Consider the following 23423-nt stretch of genomic DNA (forward strand, 5'->3'; position numbering starts at 1 on the left):
ATGACCCTGCACAAGGAGTCGAATCCGCGGGTCACCAGGTGGTTTCTTGACCTCCAGCCGTATAGGTTTTCGGTCATTCATCATCGGGGCACTCTCCATGCCAACGCTGATGCTCTTTCTCGGGTTCACGACCTCTGGGTTAGGGTCGCCCTACCCAACAGGTCTGGGCTGAGGGGTGGGCCTTGTCACACACATGCGCATGGGAGGCACCTAAAGGGCTTGAGTAAGGGCAGTTCCGAAGCATGCCGGGATCTGGCAGAGTGCACTGACTCTGTTTCTCCCTTTGCTGTAGACCATTCACGGGAGATCCCACCTGGCACTTTTGATGTCACTTCCGGGACCGAGCCTATGAAAGAAGACCTTGCCGGCCCCGGCCAATGTGATGTCAAGTCCGGACTTGAACCAATGGCTGAAGACCATGAGCCCGATCCATATGATCTCACTTCCTGTCTTCCCCTTTAAAAACCTGCACCGTTTCCCTAGTCCCTAAGTTCTGTTTTGGACTTGGTTTTGTGCACATTAATGCTGTATTTGCTAAAACATTACTTTTGCAGCCAGGATACTAGATTATACGGGTGGCTGCCCCAAAACTTTATATGACTCCATCTCATATTTATGACAATATATAAAATCCAACATCTGTATGTCTGTCCGCTTTTCACAAGAGAACTTAATAAATTTAGATCAGGTGTCTTATATATAAATGTCTATGCATGGAAGTGTGTGTGTCTGTCCGGCCCGGAAGTGAGAGGTAGTGTCGTGGTAAGGTCTCCACCTCAGAAGGAACAGAAAACTCGCTTGGCCGCTAATAACACAAGTGAGGCCAGCACATCAGCAAAACGTAACCTCAGAAGTAAAAGACAAAGTCGCTTAGTCGCTAACATTGGCCAAACGGTATCCCTTTTACTTTTCCTCCCGTCACTAATGCACAAGTGATGCGCATATGCTGGCAAAACAAATCCTCCTAGGAGAGAGATGCACAGAGTAGTTCCTTTCAATTACCTGACATTTCTACATTTCAGTTTTTTTTCTGACGTTTTTAATAGTTTCTAGGACCCCAGGCTTTTTACAGCACGGTTCTTTTTCTATAATTTGCTTAAACATTCTGGTTGATTTTGCGACTTGTCTCATCTCACTAAGATTCATAGTTCATTGTTGTGCAGCGGCATTTGCTGCACTCAGGTATTTCATAGTGAGAAGTAAGGCTCATGCAAGCGCCGCAAAAATGTAAAAATGCATGCATGTGCTATCTAGTGGCTGTAGTTGAGAGTGAGCAGAGTGCACTGCTCTAAACACACACAGGTCTTTTGTTTATACCTGTTTAATGATTCAGAGGCATGATGAAGTGGCATTTGACACTATGTTTCAACATAATCATTGTAAAAGCATTGATATTAAATGGGATTTTCTGTCACTGGGGCCACATTTCTTTTGCTGCGTTCTATTTCAACTTGAAGTTTTAAGTAGGAGCTTTCAAGTGGAACAGCCCCACAAGTTGGATTTATTTTTTATTTATTTATTTATTTATTTTTTTTATTATTTTTCTTAATTTTGTTTCACTCCATACAAAGCAATCAATTTTTTACACAAAAGAAAAATAGAGTTAAGAACAGATCGACAAGTTGGATTTATTACTCAGAAAGTCAGAGAGAGCCTCACCAGCCCTGACCTTAAATTCCAAGATGGCTGTGCCATTCATCAATCGAAGTGAAAGCTGTAGTATTTATACTGGTTATTAGCACTTGTGTCAATTTGTGTCTCGTTAAATCAATTATACACACAGTGCTGTCCAACATCTCTCTGTGGACATGTTATGTTGTTTGGGTGCACAAAATATCACATAATGCGCTGTTATCAGCTTGTTCGGTAGTTGGGTGTATTCCAAATGAGCAAGCACAGTAGGTTTCCCTGGAGGCATCTGTATTGGTTTTTCCGAATTTGTTACTGGAACACGGTCAGCTCGGGTCTGAGGTCATTCCCAGCTCCAACATCACAGCATGGAACACAGCATTTATTTTAGTGAGTTTTTATTCACACAAGTAACAACTGGATGAGATCATCGTATGGTTTGTATTCTGTCTGAAAAGTTTCTTTTGTATGTTTTCCTTTTCTATAAAATGTCTCATTTCAGTGTTTTCTGTTCTAATTTACAGTAGCTAACAGTCGGAAATTTTATTTATTGCAGGAAAACATAATAATTTTCACCTTTAATAAAGATGTGTTTTGCTGTAATTCCATCCACTCATAAAAAGCAATAACCTGCTGAGTAACAACACTTCTAGAAGGCCAAACCAGGCTCAAGAGTGTCCATTAATGGTATAAGACTATGCCCTATGTGGTATTTTAGAACGTCTCATATTTTAACTTATCACTTAAACAGTTAGTCAAGCATTATTTTATTTAATTTTTTTATGATTTTTAAAAAGGTGCATAATTAGATGAGTCAAACAATGCATATGAACAGCAAGAAGGGTCATTGCTTATGCTCACTTATGGGTCATGGAGTGCTGGAGTTTATCCCAACAGTGTTGGACACAACGCAGAAGCTAATCCAGGGTGACCTGACAGTTAATCAAGTGTACATTCACACTTACACCCACATTACACCAAAAATCACTAATGAAAATATCATGCAAGTCTTTGAGACGCTGGAGAAAAAATGCCAATGCAGACGATAGGGATTTAAGCAAACTCCTCACAGGAAAATGGCCAGATGTGGGGTTCAAACCCCAAACACTGCAAAACATGAGGCAATAGTGCTAAACACTATGGCATGAATGTGTAACTTACGAATGGAATAGTAATACTTAGTGTAGGGGCTACCATTACAGCCAGTATTAGTCACATACTGCTATTCAACAAGACCTGAACAAAGGCTTTTTTTGGTCTTAGTTACTGTATATTTAAGCAATTAGGAGCCAACCTATAGGGAATACACTTGGTCTCCATTAGCTCATGTAATATTGAAATACCTCTTTGAGATTAAGAGATTGTATTTAATGTTGCTTGCTTTGATTATTTAAACCTGGGGCCCTCTTAGCCTCAATGCCTTAGGCTGTTTCATGACCAGAAGTTAACTGAGGGATGCTGGGTTAGCCCTCCCTTATGCCTGACCAGAGACAGGTGTCCAGAAGTGACATATTTGATGCTGTTGACCATACTGGCCTGGGCCCAATCTTGATTCATTCCTCTTGCCTATTGATCAGTGGTTCTCCAAATATGGGTTATAGACCACTAGTAGTCAGTAGGCATGTGCCAAGTGGTCCATGGGTGGACCTAGTCATCTTTTTTTAGGAGAACCTTCTTGCTAATAAACCCACAGACAAAAGGCTAATAAAAAACAACCATTGAGTGTCCTGTCTGACTTTCTTCTACGTGATCACATATTTTACTCCTACACTGTTCCTTCCTGCTCTGTTCCTTTATACGGTAGTTTTTGCGGCTTCAACTGGTCTTTCTCTCTTTCAGCCTTTCATCAAACTCACAGTTTCTCTCTAGTTCAGTCTAACTCCTTGAATATGTGGCACTACTTTTTTAAATCCACCTTGACATCCACCAGAAGAGCCAACGCCTGGCAACCGTAATCCCTTTATTTCCATGTGGGTGCTAATGCACGCAGCTTCTGAGGTATTCATTTTCTAGATTTATGTGTCCTAACACTGTCTTCAAGGCTTTATTATTATGAAACATTGGCTAAAATCTGGAAAATTAAAATATAAATCTAGCAGTGGTCAAAAATACAAGCATCTCCTGAAAAGGATCAGGAACATACTTTCAAGCCTTTGAAGATCTCTGTGTCTTAACCCCATGTTGAGATGAAATAAACCGTGATTTCTCGCTATCATATGTGGTGTGTGTGTTTGTTTGTGTGTGTGTGTGTGTATTGTAGAGGACCACATGTATGGATGGGCATCCCAGCCAGGATTAGTTCCATTCCTTTAAGGGGGATTCCTTTTAGGGGGATTTGCAGCATCCCAAATCCCGAACACACTACATTAGTCCCAAATTAAAAAAAAATGGGTTTATTCCCCAAATAACCTTACAATAGGATTTGTATATGTTGGCTCTTCACAAATATTCTCTTCTCCTATTATCCTATCCTTATTCTTCCACTCCTCCCAAGTGAGTGTTGTCCAGCTCCCCTAACATCTCCAAATCTCTTGGATGAGGTTCAGTGGTTTCCTTTATCTTACACCCAGGAATACTTCCAGTTCTAGGACATAGTCTAATGGAAGCACTTCTCAGTTGAGTGGAAGTCCCCAAAAGAAGGGATTACAAACCCTCACAGCACCCTCTGACAGTACCCCCAGAACCCAACCAAGCTCCCTCATGGGACTACAGATACCATTTGGGTGTGTCTACATGTTGTGCTGCCCAAGGATGCTGTCACCTAACGTATCCAGGGAGCATGTAGCCCTCACAAATTTTCTGCACTGTTCCTTCTTTTGCACTGGCATCCCATCCAGGTATTGTTCTTTGGTCTGACCGTGACCGGAACACCAGCATATCCAGTTCCAAACTCGCATCTTCTGCCATCTTCCTGGCTATGTTATGGAACACCCTGTATTTCCTCTTAAGCTTCCAATGTGCTGTCCTTACATTCAGGTTAGGAAACTTGCCCCCTTCCTGCTGGGACACCTTTCCAGATGCGTCCGACTTTTACTCTCTCTCTCTCTCTCTCTCTCTCTCTCTCTCTCTGCTTGCCTTAGACAGTGGTTCGGTCAAGGGGGCATGTACAGTAATCCCTCGCTATATCGCGCTTCGACTTTCGCGGCTTCACTCTATCGCGGATTTTATATGTAAGCATAACTAAATATATAACGCGGATTTTTCGCTGCTTCACGGGTTCTGTGGACAATGTGTCTTTTTACTTTCTGTACATGCTTCCTCAGTTGGTTTGCCCAGTTGATTTTATACAAGGGACGCTATTGGTGGATGACTGAGAAGCTAACCAATCAGAGCACGCAGTTAAGTTCTCCTGAGTGAGAAGCTAACCAATCAGAGCACGCAGTTAAGTTCCTGCGTGCTGAATGCGGTGTTAACCAGGAAGTCTCGTCTCGCTCATTCAGCATCAACGTGTTTCGCTGTGTAAAGAGTTAACTTTTGTGCTCTTTTGTGTTTATCTTTGTGCATAGTCAAGCCCTTCATTATGGCTCCAAAACGATCTGCTACTGCTTCAGGGGCCATGCCCAAGCGCAAATGGAAGATGTTAACAATTGCCGAAAAGGTAAACGTTTTGCATTTGTTGATGGAAGGGAAAAGCTACACCGCTGTAGGATGCCATTACAGCACCAATGAGGCTACGATTCTTTTTATTTAAAAAGTAGGAAAGGAATATAAGATCTACGGCCGCAGTGTCCTTTTAAACGGGGTGCAAAACGAGTTGTAAGTGGATGTAATAAGGCAGTAGTCTGGATGGAATCTGCTTTAGGGATTTGAATTGAAGAAGAACAAGCGGTGCTACACAGTCGCCTGAAGAGGCTCCTTTAGAAGAGCTGTAACGCACTCCTTTGTTATGGCAGTCCTGGAGCAATGCTAGAGAAAAGTAGGCAAAGGTAAAAATTACACTGTCTCTTTTTTTTTTCAATTTATGTTTCTATAACAATAACAACTTTTATTTATATAGCACATTTTCATACAAATGATGTAGCTCAAAATGCTTTACATGATGAAGAAAGAGAAAAAAGACAAAATAAATAAGAATTAAAATTAGGAAACACTAATTAACATAGAATAAAAGGGTCTAAAAGCCAGGGAGGACAAAAAAACATAAAAAAAAAACTCCAAATCAGGGGTTCCGAAGCCACGAGACTGCCCAGCCCCCTCTAGATATTCTACCTAACATAAATGACCTCAATCAGTCCTCATGGTATTCAAGGTTCACATGGAAGAACTTGATGACGGTCACGTGGACTTCTGGCCTTTAATCCATCAATATAGGGACATCACAGTGGTTTGATTAGGTGGTGGTAACGAAGATCGCCACCACAGAAAAACGAAAAAACTGAAGAGAAAGTAGGGGTTAGTACGGATTTTATAGCCACAATGAATAATAATGATAACTAATTTAATATACAGAACATCAGGATTAAACGAAGATGAACCTTTGAAAAAACCATGTTAAAGTAATGTGTTTTCAGCAGCGTTTTAAAGTGCTCCACTGTATTAGCCTGGCAAATTCCTATTGGCAAACTATTCCTGATTTTAGGTGCATAACAGCAGAAGGCCGAATCAATGTCATATCACATAAGTGATAAATAAGTTAACTTTGAGAGGCACTAAAACAAAAATAAGTCTCCAGTAGGTCTGTATTTAACTTGCTGGTCTGCCAGATAGCTTACAGCGCTGACTGCCCTAATATAATAACAATTCTACGAAATAGAAGCACAATGATTATCCCTACCCATTATTCCAGTGTCAGTGTCTTCTCTAATTTATACAAAGAACGCAACATAATATACAAGAAATGCACTGTGTACATTTTTAAATGAGAGAGCAGCTACAGAGATGTGTTTTTTAGCGCGCCAGGAGCAAAGGTGTAAGTAGAACAGTGCTTTCCAACCTTTTTTTTTTTGTGGTCACACAATGTTTGTAGCCCAAAGAATTCCAAGGCACACCAAGATTCTACTAACCACAAAAGAATTTAATCTATGCACATGCCAAACTGTTCAAAAGGGTGGGACACGAGGTAGCAAAAAAGCAGTTTGGAGATTGCTGTTTGCAGACATAGCACTTAGTGAGCACTTTGGTGTCATTTCCCAGCTGCTTCTTCCCTTTGCCCACTCATAGAAGCTGTCCTCTCTCTGCCTCACTCCATTGACCCGGGGCATTTTGTATGCCCACTGGCCCTTGGCTCTGTGAGAGTTGCTGACAAACATGCATCCAGGCAGGTGGACCCTTGACACATCTCCTGGCTGTCAAAGTACTCTGTAAGTGCTGTGTCTGCAAAATGGCGATCATGGATCTGCTTTTATGTCAGCTTCTCCAGGTAGTCCCGTCCTCCTTAGACAGGTCTCGACCACCTAAGGAGCATGCTTCTCTCAGGTCAGGATCCAGGGGTAATACACTGTTATCTACATGGCACACCAGTTGAAAAACTCTTGTGTAGAGTATAATTATCAAGTCATTGATGGTGATGAGCAATTGAGGATTGCATTTAGGAAGTTTTAGCACAGGTTTTAATGTATGCCCATTTAGGAGATGTGTATTCTTTGAATTAAATCAGTCTTTAGCAGTGCATTCAAAGTCCACAGTTGTTTCAATCATTTTTTACTTGGACATGTATGTGTCTCATATGCTATGACAATTTGAGAATTAATACATTGGCATTTGTTTTCTTACTGCCTTCTAAAAACCTCACACTACTCCATTTGAACTAATGCGATTCTGAGGTATCACCTGTTGCATGACTGTAGTTGGGTCCTAATTTGAAATCCTGAGGTGGTTCGTCATGTGGTGGGTGCAGCAACACACTATGTCAATGCATGCTCCCAGCCTCTCTCTCTCTCTCTGTTTCTCTCTCTTCTTTAAAACTTGCCGTTTAGTAAGTCATTCAAATTCAGGTTGCACTTGCTCAAGTAGTATCAAGGAACACTTTTTAATCAGAGTATAGCATCAAGTCAATGAAACTTCTGGGATATTAATCTGGTCAGTTAAGTAGCAGAGGGGGCTGTTAATCAGTTTCAGATGTTTTGGTCTTAATGAAATGAACAACAGGTGCACTGGAGGGGCAACAATGAGATAACCCCCAAAACAGGAATGGTTTAACAAGTGGAGGCCACTGACATTTTTCCCTCCTCATCTTTTCTGACTGTTTTTTCACTAGTTTTGCATTTGGCTACAGTCAGTGTCACTACTGGTAACATGAGGCGATACCTGGACCCTACAGAGGTTGCACAGGTAGTCCAGCTCCTCTAGGATGGCACATGAATATGTGCCATTGGCAGAAGCTTTGCTGTGTCTCCCAGCACAGTATCAAGGTCATGGAGGAAATTCCAGGAAACAGGCAGCTACTCTAAGAGAGATGGACAGGGCTGTAGAAGGTCAACCCATCATCAGGACTGGGATCTGCTCTTTTGGGCAAGCGAGAACCTTACAAAATGACCTCCAGCAGGCCACTGGTGTGAATTTCTCTGTTCAAACAATCAGAAACAGACTTCATGAGGGTGGCCTGTGGGCCCTGTGCTCACTGCCCGGCACCGTCGAGCTCGATTGGCATTTGCCATAGAATACCAGAATTGGCAGGGCCACCACTGGCACCCTGTACTTTTCACAGATGAGAGCAGGTTCACCCTGAGCACATGTGACAGATATGAAAGGGTCTGGAGAAGCCGTGGGAAACGTTATGGTGCCTTTAATATCGTTCAGCATGACCCTTTTGGTGATGACTCAGTGATGGTCTAGTGAGGCATATCCATGGAGGTACGCACAGACCTCTACAGGCTAGACAACAGCACCTTGACTGCCATTAGGTATTGGGATGAAATCCTTGAACCCATTGTCAGACCCAATGCTGGTGCAGTGGGTCCTGGGTTCCTCCTGGTGCACGACAATGCCCGGCCTTATGTGGCGAGAGTATGCAGGCAGTTCCTGAAAGATGAAGGAATTGATACCATTGACTGGCCCCCATGCTCGTCTGACCTAAATCCAATAGAACACCTCTGGGACATTATGTTTCAATCCATCCGACGCTGCCAGGTGACACCTCAGACTGTCCAGGAGCTCAGTGATGCCCTGGTCCAGATCTGGGAGGAGATCCCCCAGGACACCATCTGTTGTCTCATTAGGAGCATGCCCCAATGTTGTAAGGCATGAATACAAGCATGTGGGGTCCATACAAACTACTGTGTACTATTTGGAGTTGCTGCATTGAAATTTCGGCAAAATGGACTAGCCTGATGCATCATTGTCTCGATTTGATTTTTTGGGTGTCTTTGAATTCATCGCTCTGCAGGTTCATAATTTTCATTTCCATCAAATGATGTGGCATCTTTTCATTCCTAACACATTACCCAGTCCATATCAGTATAGATATCCACCAGGATTTTTTCCCATTGAGATCTGATGTGTTTTCAAAGTGATTCTTTAATTTTTTTGAGCAGTTTTTAAAATTTATTTGTTTTTCACAGTTTGTGTGGACATCATTGGTGACAATGTGGTAGCACTGCAGCACTGCAGGTAGGAGACCAGGGTTTGCGTCAGAGTCCTCTCTGGGTGGAGCTTGCCTGTTTTCTCCATGCCTTCATAGATTTCCTTTTGCCACTCTGGTTTTCTTTCACTGTCCAAAACACATATAGGTTATGTTGAATTGGTGATGCTAAATTGGCCCTAGTGTGTGTTTGCTGTGTGTATTAACTCTGACACTCGGATTGACACTCTGTCCAGGGTTTGTTCCTGCCTTGGGCCATATGCTAGCTGGGATAGGCTCCAGTCCCTAACAGCCATGACCCTAGTTAGGATTAAGCTGGTTAGAAAATAACATGAAAATTGGTGTACCAGTGAGGTAATATGACAAGAAAAATATTTAGGTAGTGATAACAAGCGGAGATTAAATTCAAGCTAGATAAGCTCAGACATCATGCTTAGCTTTAACGTTTACACCAACAGAGGTTTAAGTGAATAAACTGTAAAAGAGAATTTCAGAAAGTGGTTACTAGGAAGCCGAACAAAACCTCACATTCATATCAGGGAAGACAAAACTGCATTTTGTGCTTTAATTACTACTCTTGAAGCTATTAAGGAAGGCTTTGACAGGTCTGATTCACTGGGTATTTGTTACTTTCATGGCAATTTCCAGACTCTGACAGGACTCTGTTCCAGTTTTTATATCAGAGGTTGATTAAGAATATACTTAACAGTGCTTAAAGTAAGCTTTTTTTCTTTTTCTTTTTGTAGTATAGATTATGTAGACCCATTTCCTTGTGTAGGATTGTAGTTCACCAAATAGTCTTTTTTTTCCATTCTTTCCATTCAGCACACTTGTCATTAAACATCAGCACAGTGTGTAATGAAGTAACAATTACAGATAATTCATGTGACTGCAGCTCTTCTCTCACACTCACACACACACACACACATATATATATATATATTTAAGTTTAATTCTTTTAAAGAAACAGAAAGAATGTTGTTGTTTGTGATCTACTGGTCATTCATTAATTTTATAAAAACTTAAGTGAAACATTTGTTCTCTAAGGTAAAGTTCCACACCATTATCTGTTAATTACACCATTTTCTTTTTTGCAGACACCGGTGTTATAAGTGAAAGCAACAGCAGCATTCTGTTTGACATCAGCCTGTGTGAAACATAGGGGACCTTGAGACAGCATTGAATTAAAAAATAAAGTGAGCCAAGGTATCAAAGCGATAAAACAGTAATAAACATCAGGAAATCATGCAAAGCATCTGAAAAAAACAGAACTAATACCTTTCTGTTTCTTTGGGTTTATCAGAATGGGTCTTGCTTCACTCTCATACACAGCGTGTTGGATGCTCAGGGAACTTACAGACTATACAGCCGTCATGTCTCCCATATTTCTTTCTGACACTTTAACTCCTTCTTCTTCTTGAAGACTCATCTTTGTATCACTCTTGTCTCCATGCTGGATGTAGATCAACCTGGAAGAAAATGTTAGGAACTAAGGGCAAAAGTCCCAATAATTGCTCAAAATAGCCACTAGAGAGGGATATACCATCAAAAACCCTGCTAGTCACACAAAGGGCAATGCTGTATCTTTATAAATAAAAACATTGATTACTTTTACTTTGTTGATCGAGACCATGGTACTCAAGAATGATCTGTCCACGATAAAAGAAAAATATAAATTCTGTCAATGTAATAATAATAATAATATGTGTTCATGAATTAAAAGGGAAAGCAAAGATAAAGAAAGTAGGACAATGGAAAGAAAATGTTAAGTGCAACTTCATTAAAAGTGACTGCATGGATGGGTGAATTAATATGTAAACACAACATAACAGAGCAATATCCAGCTTAGCTTTTCTGTGCCACATGAGATGGTTAGAATGATATCATCCATTATTATTTTACCAGAACTAGTTTTGTCAAGCCCACTCTATCATATGTCTGTGTTAATCTGAGTAAAGTAATAAGATATTAGAGTAAGGTAGGGTCGACTACCAGTGCGCCATAAAGCCAATGTAAATGAGTTGGAAGTCTGTGGATGTCAAAAGTGCAGTAAGTCCCCACTCCTATCTAATTCTTGTTTCTTACTTTTTGTATTCCCACCAACAACCCAAGTCCTCTAATCTCAATCGCTAGTTTGCTTCAAAATTGAAGTCACCAGAAGAAAATAAATTGAAATTCAGTCAAAAAGGACATTTTTGGGGTTTTATGTCCTCATCTGTATCTGCAAAGTTGTTTTAAGTTGAAAATTCTGTCATCTGAGACCTGAATTATATATAGATTTATTTTTGTTATATATTCTTCATCATTTTCTAGCAATGCCACTTGTGTTTTGCTGTTTTTTTTTTTTTTGGTATGGTTGCCACCATTTTGGAGCTGTCTTTGTGGCCATGATGTTTACAATCACTAGACCCATCGCTGGCACAGAGGCTTGTGTCGTCACTTCATGCCTGTTGTGAGACTTTGTCTCCAAAGATTATTGGAAGTGAAAATGGGAGTTGGAAACACAATCCTGAGTTACAGTGAAAATGAAAATGATGGTAATCAGTAAGACTACTGAACTGGGCAAATAAAGTAATGGGGCAAAATGACAATCGGAAGTTGAGATCATAAAGATGATTTCCAAAAAAACTAACAGAACTCAATGTTAGGTCTACTTTAGCTGAAGAAAGTAACTACTTCTAGCTAATGTTTTTGTTTTATATCCAACCAAGGGATGCTGCTACATGAAACTGCTGCCATATTTGTAGCATAATGTCTACTGATTTCATAGGCCTGATTGCAATGGTAACGTGACACGATTCCTATGTTACATAAACACATAAGAAAAATAACTGCAGATTTGTGAATTCAAATTGAAACAGAGCAAAATTCCTTAAAGTTGTTTCTCCACTATAGAAAGACCTCAAAATGCAGGTCCATTATACTGTATGTGTGTGGAATGATGACACTGCCTATTGAGAGCTTCTAGCATCTTACCTTTCAGGCCTGCAGATTAAACGAAACTTTACATGCAGAGTTAGTCAGAGGCAAACTAGTCTGAAAAAATTTACAATGTTTTTTTGACTATGATTCTGGTTTGTTGTTTTTTGTGATGACAACTGTTTTTGTATATTTCTTGTGGTATTTTGATCCCTGCCTGCTCTAAGGCCACGTTTTCTACACTGCTCCAGTTTGCTTTAATGTTCATATCTTGGTCAGTATCTGTAACATTAACCCTACAAAAAGAATCCACACTAAACACTAAAAGCCATGCATGAACAAGCTAAACAAATGGGTTTGAAGAATAGAATAGTCTCCTTTTTATTTCCTTAAGCAGCCAAGCATGGAGATGTAATCCAAGTTGACAAAATTGTATACTGATTCAGTAGAATCTGTCACTAAATAGTGAATCTTATACTCAAGAACAACAGTGGAAATTATGGGACAATGCATTCAAAGTGGATTCCAGGAGCTGCTTTTCCAAAGGAAGGATCATGAGCAGATGGAGCAATTAACCATACACATAGTGACCTTAAATTTATTTGAACAATCTGGCTGTGACGTGGAGGTGACAGACATTTTAGCTAACAAAACACACAATGGATTAAATAGTCTTTGACATCCTTAAAATGTCTTGTGTTCTTGGGTGCATACGCTGTGAGATGAAGTGTCTGAGTTCTGGGCTTTGCAAGTTAGTAGCAGTGTAATGATGATTGTGAAGCAAGCGAGATAGCCATTGTTTATTGGGCCTACTGTAGGTGTGTGGTGCTTGTCTTAACTTGGAAGCAGACATTTGTGAAGCTTGTCGTGTGTTCAAATTGCAGCAACCCAATTAGTTAATTATCTGATCATAGTCTGGAGTTACAATGTTGATGACAGTTTGAGGTTTTAATATTGACACAATGTAATTTCAAAAGACCTCCAGTTTAGTCAGAATGTCCATCCATCCATCCATCCTCTTCCGCTTATCCGAGGTCGGGTCGCGGGGGTAGCAGTTTAAGCAGAGAGGCCCAGACTTCCCTCTCCCCGGCCACTTCTTCCAGCTCTTCCGGAGAATCCCAAAGGCGTTCCCAGGCCAGCCGGAGACATAGTCCCTCCAACGTGTCCTGGGTCTTCCCCGGGGCCTCCTCCCGGTTGGACGTGCCCGGAACACCTCACCAGGGAGGCGTCCAGGAGGCATCCTGATCAGATGCCCGAGCCACCTCATCTGACTCCTCTCGATGCGGAGGAGCAGCGGCTCTACTCTGAGCCCCTCCCGGATGACTGAGCTTCTCACCCTATCTTTAAGGGAAAGCCCAGACACCCTGCGGAGGAAACTCATTTCAGCCGCTTGTATTCGCGATCTCGTTCTTTCGGTCACTACCCATAGCTCATGACCATAGGTGAGGGTAGGAGCGTAGATCGACTGGTAAATTGAGAGCTTTGCCTTACGGCTCAGCTCCTTTTCACCACGACAGACCATGCAGAGCCCGCATCACTGCGGATGCCGCACTGATCCGCCTGTCGATCTCACGCTCCATTCTTCCCTCACTCGTGAACAAGACCCCGAGATACTTGAACTCCTCCACTTGGGGCAGGATCTCTCCCCCAACCCTGAGAGGGCACTCCACCCTTTTCCGGCTGAGGACCATGCTCTCGGATTTGGAGGTGCTGATTCTCACCCCAGCCGCTTCACACTCAGCTGCGAACCGATCCAGAGAGAGCTGAAGATCACGGCCTGATGAAGCAAACAGGACAACATCATCTGCAAAAGCAGTGACCCAATCCTGAGTCCACCAAACCGGACCCCTTCAACACCCTGGCTGCGCCTAGAAATTCTGTCCATAAAAGTTATGAACAGAATCGGTGACAAAGGGCAGCCCTGGCGGAGTCCAACTCTCACTGGAAGCGGGCTCGACTTACTGCGGCAATGCGGACCAAGCTCTGACACGGTTGTACAGAGACCGAACAGCTCTTATCAGGGGTCCGGTACCCCATACTCCCGAGCACCCCCACAGGATTCCCGAGGGACACGGTCGAATGCCTTTTCCAAGTCCACAAAACACATGTAGACCGGTCGGGCAAACTCCCATGCACCCTCCAGGACTCTGCTAAGGGTGAAGAGCTGGTCCACTGTTCGCGACCAGGACTAAAACCACACTGTTCCTCCTGAATCCGAGGTTCACTATCCGGCGGCCCCTCCTCTCCAGAACCTCCGAATAGACTTTTCCAGGGAGGCTGAGGAGTGTGATCCCTCTATAGTTGGAACACACCCTCCGGTCCCCTTTTAAAGAGGGGACCACCACCCCGTCTGCCAATCCAGAGGCACTGTCCCGATGTCCATGCGATGTTGCAGAGGCGTGTCAACCAAGACAGTCCTACAACATCCAGAGCCTTAAGGAACTCGGTATCTCATCCACCCGGGGCCCTGCCACCAAGGAGTTTTTTGACCACCTCGGTGACTTCAGTCCCAGAGATGGGAGAGCCCACCTCAGAGTCCCCAGGCTCTGCTTCCTCATTGGAAGGCATGTTAGTGGGATTGAGGAGGTCTTGAAGTACTCCTCCCACCGACCCTAGCGTCCGAGTGAGGTCAGCAGCGCACCATCCCCACCATATACGGTGTTGACACTGCACTGCTTCCCCCTCCTGAGACGCCGGACGGTGGACCAGAATCTCCTCGAAGCCGTCCAAAGTCGTTCTCCATGGCCTCTCAAACTCCTCCCATGCCCGAGTTTTGCCTCAGCAACAACCGGCCGCTTCGCTTGGCCTGCGGTACCTATCAGCTGCCTCCAGAGACCCACAGGACAAAAAGTCCTATAGGACTCCTTCTTCAGCTTGACGGCATCCCTCACGCGGTGTCCACCAACGGGTTCGAGGATTGCCGCCACGACAGGCACCGACCACCTTGCGGCCACAGCTCCGGTCAGCCGCCTCAACAATAGAGGCACGGAACATGGCCCATTCGACTCAATGTCCCCACCTCCCTCGGGGCGTGGTTGAAGTTCTGCGGAGGTGGGAGTTGAAGCTACTTCTGACAGGGGACTCTGCCAGCCGTTCCCAGCAGACCCTCACAACACGTTTGGGCCTACCAGGTCTGACCGGCATCTTCCCCCACCATCGAAGCCAACTCACCACCAGGTGGTGATCAGTTGACAGCTCCGCCCCTCTCTTCACCCGAGTGTCCAAGACATATGGCGCAAGTCCGGCGACCACGACCACAAAGTCGATCATCGACCTGAGGCCTAGGGTGTCCTGGTGCCAAGTGCACATATGAACACCCTTATGCTTGAACATGGTGTTCGTTATGGACAATCCATGACGAGCACAGAAGTCCAATAACAAAACACCGCTCGGGTTCAGATCGGGGCCATTCCTCCCAATCACGCCCTTCCAGGTCTCACTGTCATTGCCCACGTGAGCATTGAAGTCTCCCAGCAAAACGAGGGAATCCCAGAAGGTATGCCCTCTAGCAACCCCTCAGAGACTCCAAAAGGGTGGATACTCCAAACTGCTGTTCGGGCGACAGTCAGGACGGCGGAGGGAGGCCACCCTCTCGTCCACTGGGGTAAACCCCAATGCACAGGCTCCGAGTCGGGGGGCAATAAGTATGCCCACACCTGCTCGGCCTCTCACGGGGCAACTCCAGAGTGGTAGAGAGTCCAGACCCTCTCAAGAAGATTGGTTCCAGAGTCCTAGCTGTGCGTCGAGGTGAGTCCGACTATATCTAGCCGGAGCCTCTCGACCTCGCGCACTAGCTCAGGCTCCTTCCCCTTCAGAGAGGTGACATTCCACGTCCCAAGAGCCAGTTTCTGTAGCCGAGGATCAGACCGCCAAGGTCCCCGCCTTCGGCCACCACCCAACTCACACTGCACCCAACCTCCTTGGCCCCTCCCATAGGTGGTGAGCCCATGGGGAGGAGGACCCACGTTACCTCTTCGGGCTGTGCCCGGCAGAGCCCCATGGGTGCAGGCCCGGCCACCAGGCGCTCGCCATCGAGCCCCACCTCCAGGCCTGGCTCCAGAGGGGCCCCGGTGACCAGCGTCGGGCAAGGGAAAGCGTCGTCCAAAGGTTTCTCTCATCATTGGAGGTTTGTTGAACCGCTCTTTGTCTCATCCCTCACCTAGGACCAGTTTGCCTTGGGTGGCCCTACCAGGGGCATAAAGCCCCGGACAACATAGCTCCTAGGATCATTGGGACACGCAAACCCCTCCACCACGATAAGGTGACGGTTCAAGGAGGAGTTAGTCAGAATGTCAGTATCCATTTAGAATAGTAATTGTCGTATATTTCAATGATTTAAATGGTCCTATTGAATGCCCACCTAGTTTCTGCAAAAGACTGTTCAGCATCTTCTGCCAAAAGAGATTGATTCTGTAACAGCTCAGAAATTAAATGGGATAGACTTCTTATGATGCCAAATATTTGTCTGAACCAGTTTATTTCAATTATATGTTAACAGGCCGCGTTTTCTTATACAGTATGTGGTCTTCATATATGCTGGCAGAGGTGATGACCCTGTTATGAATATGACTATGAATTTGTGAATAAGACAACATACACACTCAAAATTTGATCAAGGGTTAATAAATCACATTACAGTGTCAATTTACTGCCCTGTGATGACATTTAGGGTTGGTTTTTGCCTTGGGATAGGCTCTGGTGTCTGCAATCCTGAACTGGCCAAACTTGTGTAACAGTTCTAAATAATAGACTTTCCTTGATGTTGCATGTCTGAGGACCACCATACCTGCTTTGACCAGGAATGCAGTCAAGAGGGCATGCTGTCGTTAACTGTCATGTCTCTTCTCTCCACAGTTCAGAGAATACACCACTGGAGAAACGACTGCCCACACCTTCATCACTCCCAAAACTCGCTTCCTTTCTGGGCCAAAGCATACAGTCAGGTCCATAAGTATTTGGAGAGTGACACAATTTTCATAATGTTGGCTCTGTACACCACAACAATGGATTTGAAACAAAGCAATCAAGATGTGATTGAAGTTTAGACTTTCAGCTTTAATTCAAGGGGTTTAACAAAAACATTGTATGAGCAGTTTAAGAATCACAGCCCCCCATACCCCCATTTCCAGGTACTCCAAAAGTATTTGGACAAACTAACATAATCATAAACAGAATAATCATTTTTTTAATATTTGGTTGAAAATCCTTTACAGTTCATGACTGCCTGACATCAGGAACCCATGGCCATCTCCAAGTGCTGGGTTTCCACCCTAGTGATACCTTGCCAGGCCTTTACTGCAGCTGTCTTTAGTTGCTGCTTGTTTGTTGGACTTTCTGACATCAGTTTTGTCTTCAGCAAATGAAATGCATGTCCAGTTGGGTTGATGCCAGTTGATTAACTTGGACATTGAAAAATATTCCACTACTTTGTGTTGAAAAACACTCGGTTTGCTTTCACAATATGTTTTGGCTCATTGTCCATCTGTACTGTAAAGCATTGTCCTATCAGTTTTGTAGCACTTGCCTGAATCTGAGCAGAGAGTACAGCCCTATATCTATATCAGTATCCATCCTGCTACTTCTCCCAGCAGTCATATAATCAACAAACACTAGTGACTGACTTCCATTCACAATTATTAATAATCATGCGATAAAACTGCCTCCACCATGTTTCACAGAAGATGTGGTATTCATGAGATCATGAGCTCCTTCTCATCTTTCCTATACTCCTCTATTTCCATCATTCTGATATACGTTGGTCTTAGTTTGCTTTGTTCGAAGAACTGGAGAGACTTTTAAAAATGTTTTCTGGCAAAGCCTAATCTGTTGTTCCTGTGCTTGAGATTTGCCAGTGGTTTGCACCTTGTGGTAAATCCTCTGACTTTATTTTCATGAAGTTCTCTCTTGATTGTAGACTTTGACAGTGATAGGTCTACGTCATGGAGGGTTTTCATAGTTTGTCTTTTCAAGACATTCTGGTGATGCTGAGTTCACCAGTGAGTTTCTTCTTTCTAAGTATATACCATTTGGTTGATTTGACCACTCCTGGCATTTCTGCTATCTCTCTAAATGGTTTGTTTTGTTTTCTTGGGGAAATTATGGACTGTTATTACTTGCATGGACAGCTCTTTGGACTTCATATTGAGAGTTCACACTCACAGCTTCCAAATGCAAATTACGCACTCGGAATCAATCCCAGACCTTTTACCTGCTTAATAGTTAATGAAATAATGAGGGAACTGCTCCCAACTAACTATGGAACAGCTTGTCAGTCAAATATCCAAATACTTTTGAGCCCCTGGATATAGGGAGACCAAGTATAAAAATGTCTGTCATTCCTAAAACTCTCATTTGACATTTTTGTTAAACCCTCCGAATTAAAGCTGAAAGTCTACACTTCAATCACATCTTGATTGTTTTATGTCAAATGCATTGTAGTAGCGTACAGAGACAAAATCATGTAAATTGTTTCAGTGTCCAAATCATTATGGACCTAACTGTATACAAACGACCGTTCCCAGAAGATGGTGTCTCAATTGCAGCCCAAACCTTCAGCAAGACAAAGCTCCCCATTAGACCTGCTCGTAGACTAACACTATGTAAGCATTACATTTTTGTTCCTTGCAATAAAATGGCCCATCTGGCACCCCAACTATTTTTGGGACTCTGCAAGTCACTCTGTTTCTCAATGTTAATCTATACTTTTTTATGAATATTTACACTCTTAAGAAAATGAAGTTTTCAAGCATCTTTAATGTTACAATTTGCAATTTTTATTTAGGTTATTTTTATTTAGGTTAGCACTATCTTTATATCGTAACCATTTAAAACTCTACCACTCCTAACCTTACAGCAAATATTACTTGCTTCTGATTTTCTTTCTGGGATATCGAATATTTGCATGCTGTTGCTTCTGAGAAATCTTCCTTAATTGAAATAAGCACAGACTGCTGGGAGGGTAAGAATGTGATTTTGAACTACTCTTTATTCTCCATAGCACCAGTAAAGGGATTAATAAAGTATCTATCTATCTATCTATCTATCTATCTATCTATCTATCTATCTATCTATCTATCTATCTATCTATCTATCTATCTATCTATCTATCTATCTATCTATCTATCTATCTATCTATCTATCTATCTATCTATCTATCTATCTATCTATCTATCTATCTATCTATCTATCTATCTATCTATCTAAAGCTGGACACCATCTGAAAGCCCTGCACATTAACAGTATAGCCCACTTTCCAGAAGTACACATGTTGTTGCAGAATTAAAGCGTATGTAGCATAAATGAGCCAGTGGTTCTAGTTGACCCTGCAACCTTTCACGTCCAGCTCTTCAGCCAGTTGACCATACTGCCCTGAGCATTTCTTGCTTTTCTTTAACACAGACTGCTCTTTAATTATAGACTAAAGGCATTCATCCAAAATGTTTTAAATTTCTCTAACTTGAGCAGCGGCTGTTCTCTAAGATTAGAGCATCATTATGTTTAACTGCCCTCAAGTGAATAACACAATATCATTATTTTTATATTTATGTGTAAATTAAGCATGGCTCCATTGTCTCATTAGAATTCCTACATACTTATCCGATATAAATTTGTAGTCTGAACTTGTGACATTTAAACTAAATGTAATAAAAAAAAGTCATTATTTCTGTACTGAAAGCATTTTGTGTTTACAATTTGGCCTCTGTGCTCATAGACGGTCCTTTTGCTCCCTCTACTGGTGAAATCTGAATTTGTTTTCCTTTTATTGGCACTCTAAAGGTTCATACTGAAACAAGTGAAAACAGACTCCAGTGTCCAAAGTTAGGAACAAATAAAGCCATCTATCCAAATCCTGACCCATCACAGCACTGTTTTGCTAGAAAAGAAGAAATGCATTCTGTTTAGGAAAAAAAAAATAAAGGACGCAAGTCACTTATAACTTCTTTTGAGTATATTTTTTTTAGTGGCAAACAGGGACCAGTAAAATATGATAGGAAATTTCTTAAATGCTTAAACAGTTCATCATTTTCATTTACTTGAATTTTTACTTAGGAAAATATAAACAGATGATTAAAAATAATACCTTTAAACATTTAAATGCATGCATTACTGTACATGCGGAAACTGATAGGAGCAGAGAGGTCAGTATTCCATAACTGAAATAGATAAAATGGAGGTCTGCTGTGTCATGTCTGAGGAATTGACAGCTGTAGGGTCTTGAACAGCACTGAGGAGGTAACTGATGGAAGACCACTGGCATTTAGACGAAGTGTCTAGATATGAGCATTACAATTGGGCTCTTTGGTTTAGATTGTTCACGATTTACACTTCATCCTTTAGATGCCGGTAAGAGTAGTTTTAGCAGTTTAAGTGAATTTATGTACTACAGTGAGGGGCCATGTTAAGACACTTGTGATTCCAAAAGTAATTTGTAAGTGCTGAAAGTTACAGATGGTGCTCCTAGCAGTTATAAAGAGCAACATCTCTCTGGTAGGGTTAAAGATGATGGAACTAAACAAAGTAAGTAGAGAGTCAAGCAGGGTTATTTTTCTGTAAGTCATAAAACTGCTGCTTCAGTCCCTACCATTGTGATATCCCAAATATGTCACTTCAAGTGCCAGCTGTTTTTACAATCATACCATACAGGCAAAGAACCTTGTTATGGTCCTCATAATGGGAGCTATAAAAATAGTATGTAACCAAGCTTGTACAATCAAGCCAGTTGACTGTTTAGGGAACGGGGCAAGTGTGTCAGTTGCCGTATTTAGGAATGCCGATACGATGAACGATATGTCCTTGCTTAATTACATATTGTGCTTGTTCCCCCATGTCCATGTCGGCATTTCCCAAAATGCTGACGAATAAATAAATTTGTCCATTTGTTTTCTGAAGCCACTTTTTCTGTTACAGTGTCTGATGGAGCTGACTCTTTTCCTTGCAGCACAAGATGCAAGTTCGGAACTAAACCTTGATTGGATATTCATCCAGGTCGACCACAAGCATTGTCACTGTGGGCCAGTTTAGGTACTCCAACTAAGCTAACCAACCGTACTTTACACAGACAGTAATTTAATCATGAATTAAAGTTGTGTCGGTCCTAATCGGAAAACATTTTGGATGAACTTAAAGTAATTTAGGGTGACATGGTGGTACAGAGATCCCGGATTCAAATCCCAGCCTAGCCACTGTCTCAGTGGAAGCCAAAGGAAAGAAAGCTCTAGCTGTCATGAATTTATGCTATAGCTTCCCTGGAATCTTAATCATTATTTGAATTTTTAATTATATTGGTTATGACTGTGATGTCGCCTCTGTGATATTTCTGTATTCAATTTTTGAATGGTCCCCCTCCATTTTGTGACCATTTTCCATGACTGTATGATGTTTACAGTTGCGATAACTGTTACAGGCCATGAGGATGTTGTGTGGTGTTGTGGCAGCACACAGTTTCTTGTATCCTAGTGTTGAAACTTTACTAAATAAAACCAAACTTTACTATACTGTGAGTTAGGATTTTTGGCCTTTTCCCTATTTTGTTTAGCATATATTTGTACCCAGTGCTTTTGTTTTGGTTGCTCAGTTTTGTTGGCTTTTCTGATGTTTGATCACTTACACTAGCTTGCTCTTTCACTATGTTTTTGCCCATCTCCAAATAATACTTTTTCTGTCATGGATTAGGAGTCCAAGGCGCTAAAGAGTTTCAAAAGAACCTTGAAAAAGGTTTACTACATTGGGTGAACCACTAAACCCCAGCTAAAATAAGAGCTACAAACAGAATCTATATAAGCAAAAAAGATGTATTTCATGAAATGATCTGTAGTACTAGGGTGTTACACCGTGTTAGCCATTATAAATGTAGAGAAAAGCCAAGCAAAATTACACCTTTTATTGGCTAACTAAAAAGATTACAATATGTAAGCTTTTGAGGCAACTCAGGCCCCTTCAGTCAACTCCGGAGAACAAAAAAGACAAAAAAAGGAATTGCCTGAAACACGAGTCAATCCGAGTAACCAAAGTCCCAATACAGAATCCAAAGCCATAATCAAAAGAAACAGAGCAGAAGGTCAAATAATTCATAAAACACAAAAAGCACAGCAAACCATGAGTAAATTCCTCACCCCCAGGCACATTCACAATGAACCACCAGGAACCGTAGGAGATCCTTCTGATTTATAGGGCAGAGGGCAGCTTCTGTTGGAAATTGGCAGGTGGTCTCATCTCTTGGGGGACCACCCACAAAACACTTGGAACACAGCACAGGCAGCTTAGATAGATAAAAAAAAAAAAACAAACACAAAGAATAATACACATAAATATCAGAAATCAAATAATCCAAAATTAAAACATAAGACAAAAAATATAAATCTGAACCCCTGCCAGGAGAGGAACCCTGTCTGAGACATGACATTTTCATTCCCTGGTACAATTCTTAAAATTTTACAAATCATTTTTCCTCTAGAATTCTGGCACATGATGTCTCTTACAAACCATCACACTAGCCCACTCCGGTTCAGTAACCAATGTGTAAAAACCATTTTGGATTATGTCGTTCTTTAAGTAAACCTCAAAATATTTAGCACTGCTGGGTACTGTGTCTGCTCTGTTTGTACATTTCATAAGACATCTCCAGTAAATTAATTGGTGACTCTAATTTGAGCTGGTATCAGCATGTTTGAGGTTAGGGTTTAGGGATTTTATAATGTCTCTTGCTCCGAATATCCCATGAATGACTACAGTATGTCCATCTTGTAGTTCATAAGCTGAGGATAAACCAAGGTAGTAAAGACAGGCATGGACACAGATGTAGGAAAAATATAAAAACTATTTATTAGAACCAGTGTAAAAATCACTGGCAATTATCAAGTACACACTTCAAGTGTAATGACGCTTTAGAATCAAATACAAAGATAAATAATGCTCAAAGTTTCCAGATTCTTTTCCCAATTTCTTCCTGAAACTAATTCTAGTAAAAGCAAAATCTTCAAAAAAAAAAAAATAAATAAATCCACTAGTTTAAAGGTCACCACACTCATCTCCAAACTCTGCCTGCTCTTCCTGAGTTAATCTGAGTTCTTCTTTGGCTCGGGTTAATCAGAGGGTTGCAATGATAAACATTAGAGCCAGATCGAATTTTATTTTATTAACCTTTACAAGTATCATACATTTACACCGGCTGTTACAGACTGAAATCAAATGTATGTTTTTATTCTAAAACAGTAAGAATAAAAGCAGCTCACTTCTCAAAATGGACCCATCGGGGATCGAACCAGTGAAGTTTCGATTACCAGTCAACAGTTGATACTGTTGCACCACCAAAGCAGTTGCAGTAAATGTGTGTCAATGTCGCACACTAACGCGTGTT

At 42.0% G+C, this 23423-nt stretch overlaps 1 long non-coding RNA gene across 2 annotated transcripts in view; it reads left to right on the forward strand.

Moving 5' to 3' along the window:
* The window catches only part of LOC120523262, a 341303-nt gene that overhangs the window by 273847 nt on the left and 44033 nt on the right, over positions 1-23423 (forward strand). The window lies entirely within an intron of this gene.

Source organism: Polypterus senegalus, chromosome 2 (assembly GCF_016835505.1).
Source record: "Polypterus senegalus isolate Bchr_013 chromosome 2, ASM1683550v1, whole genome shotgun sequence".
In the NCBI taxonomy this organism is placed as follows: Eukaryota; Metazoa; Chordata; class Cladistia; order Polypteriformes; family Polypteridae; genus Polypterus; species Polypterus senegalus.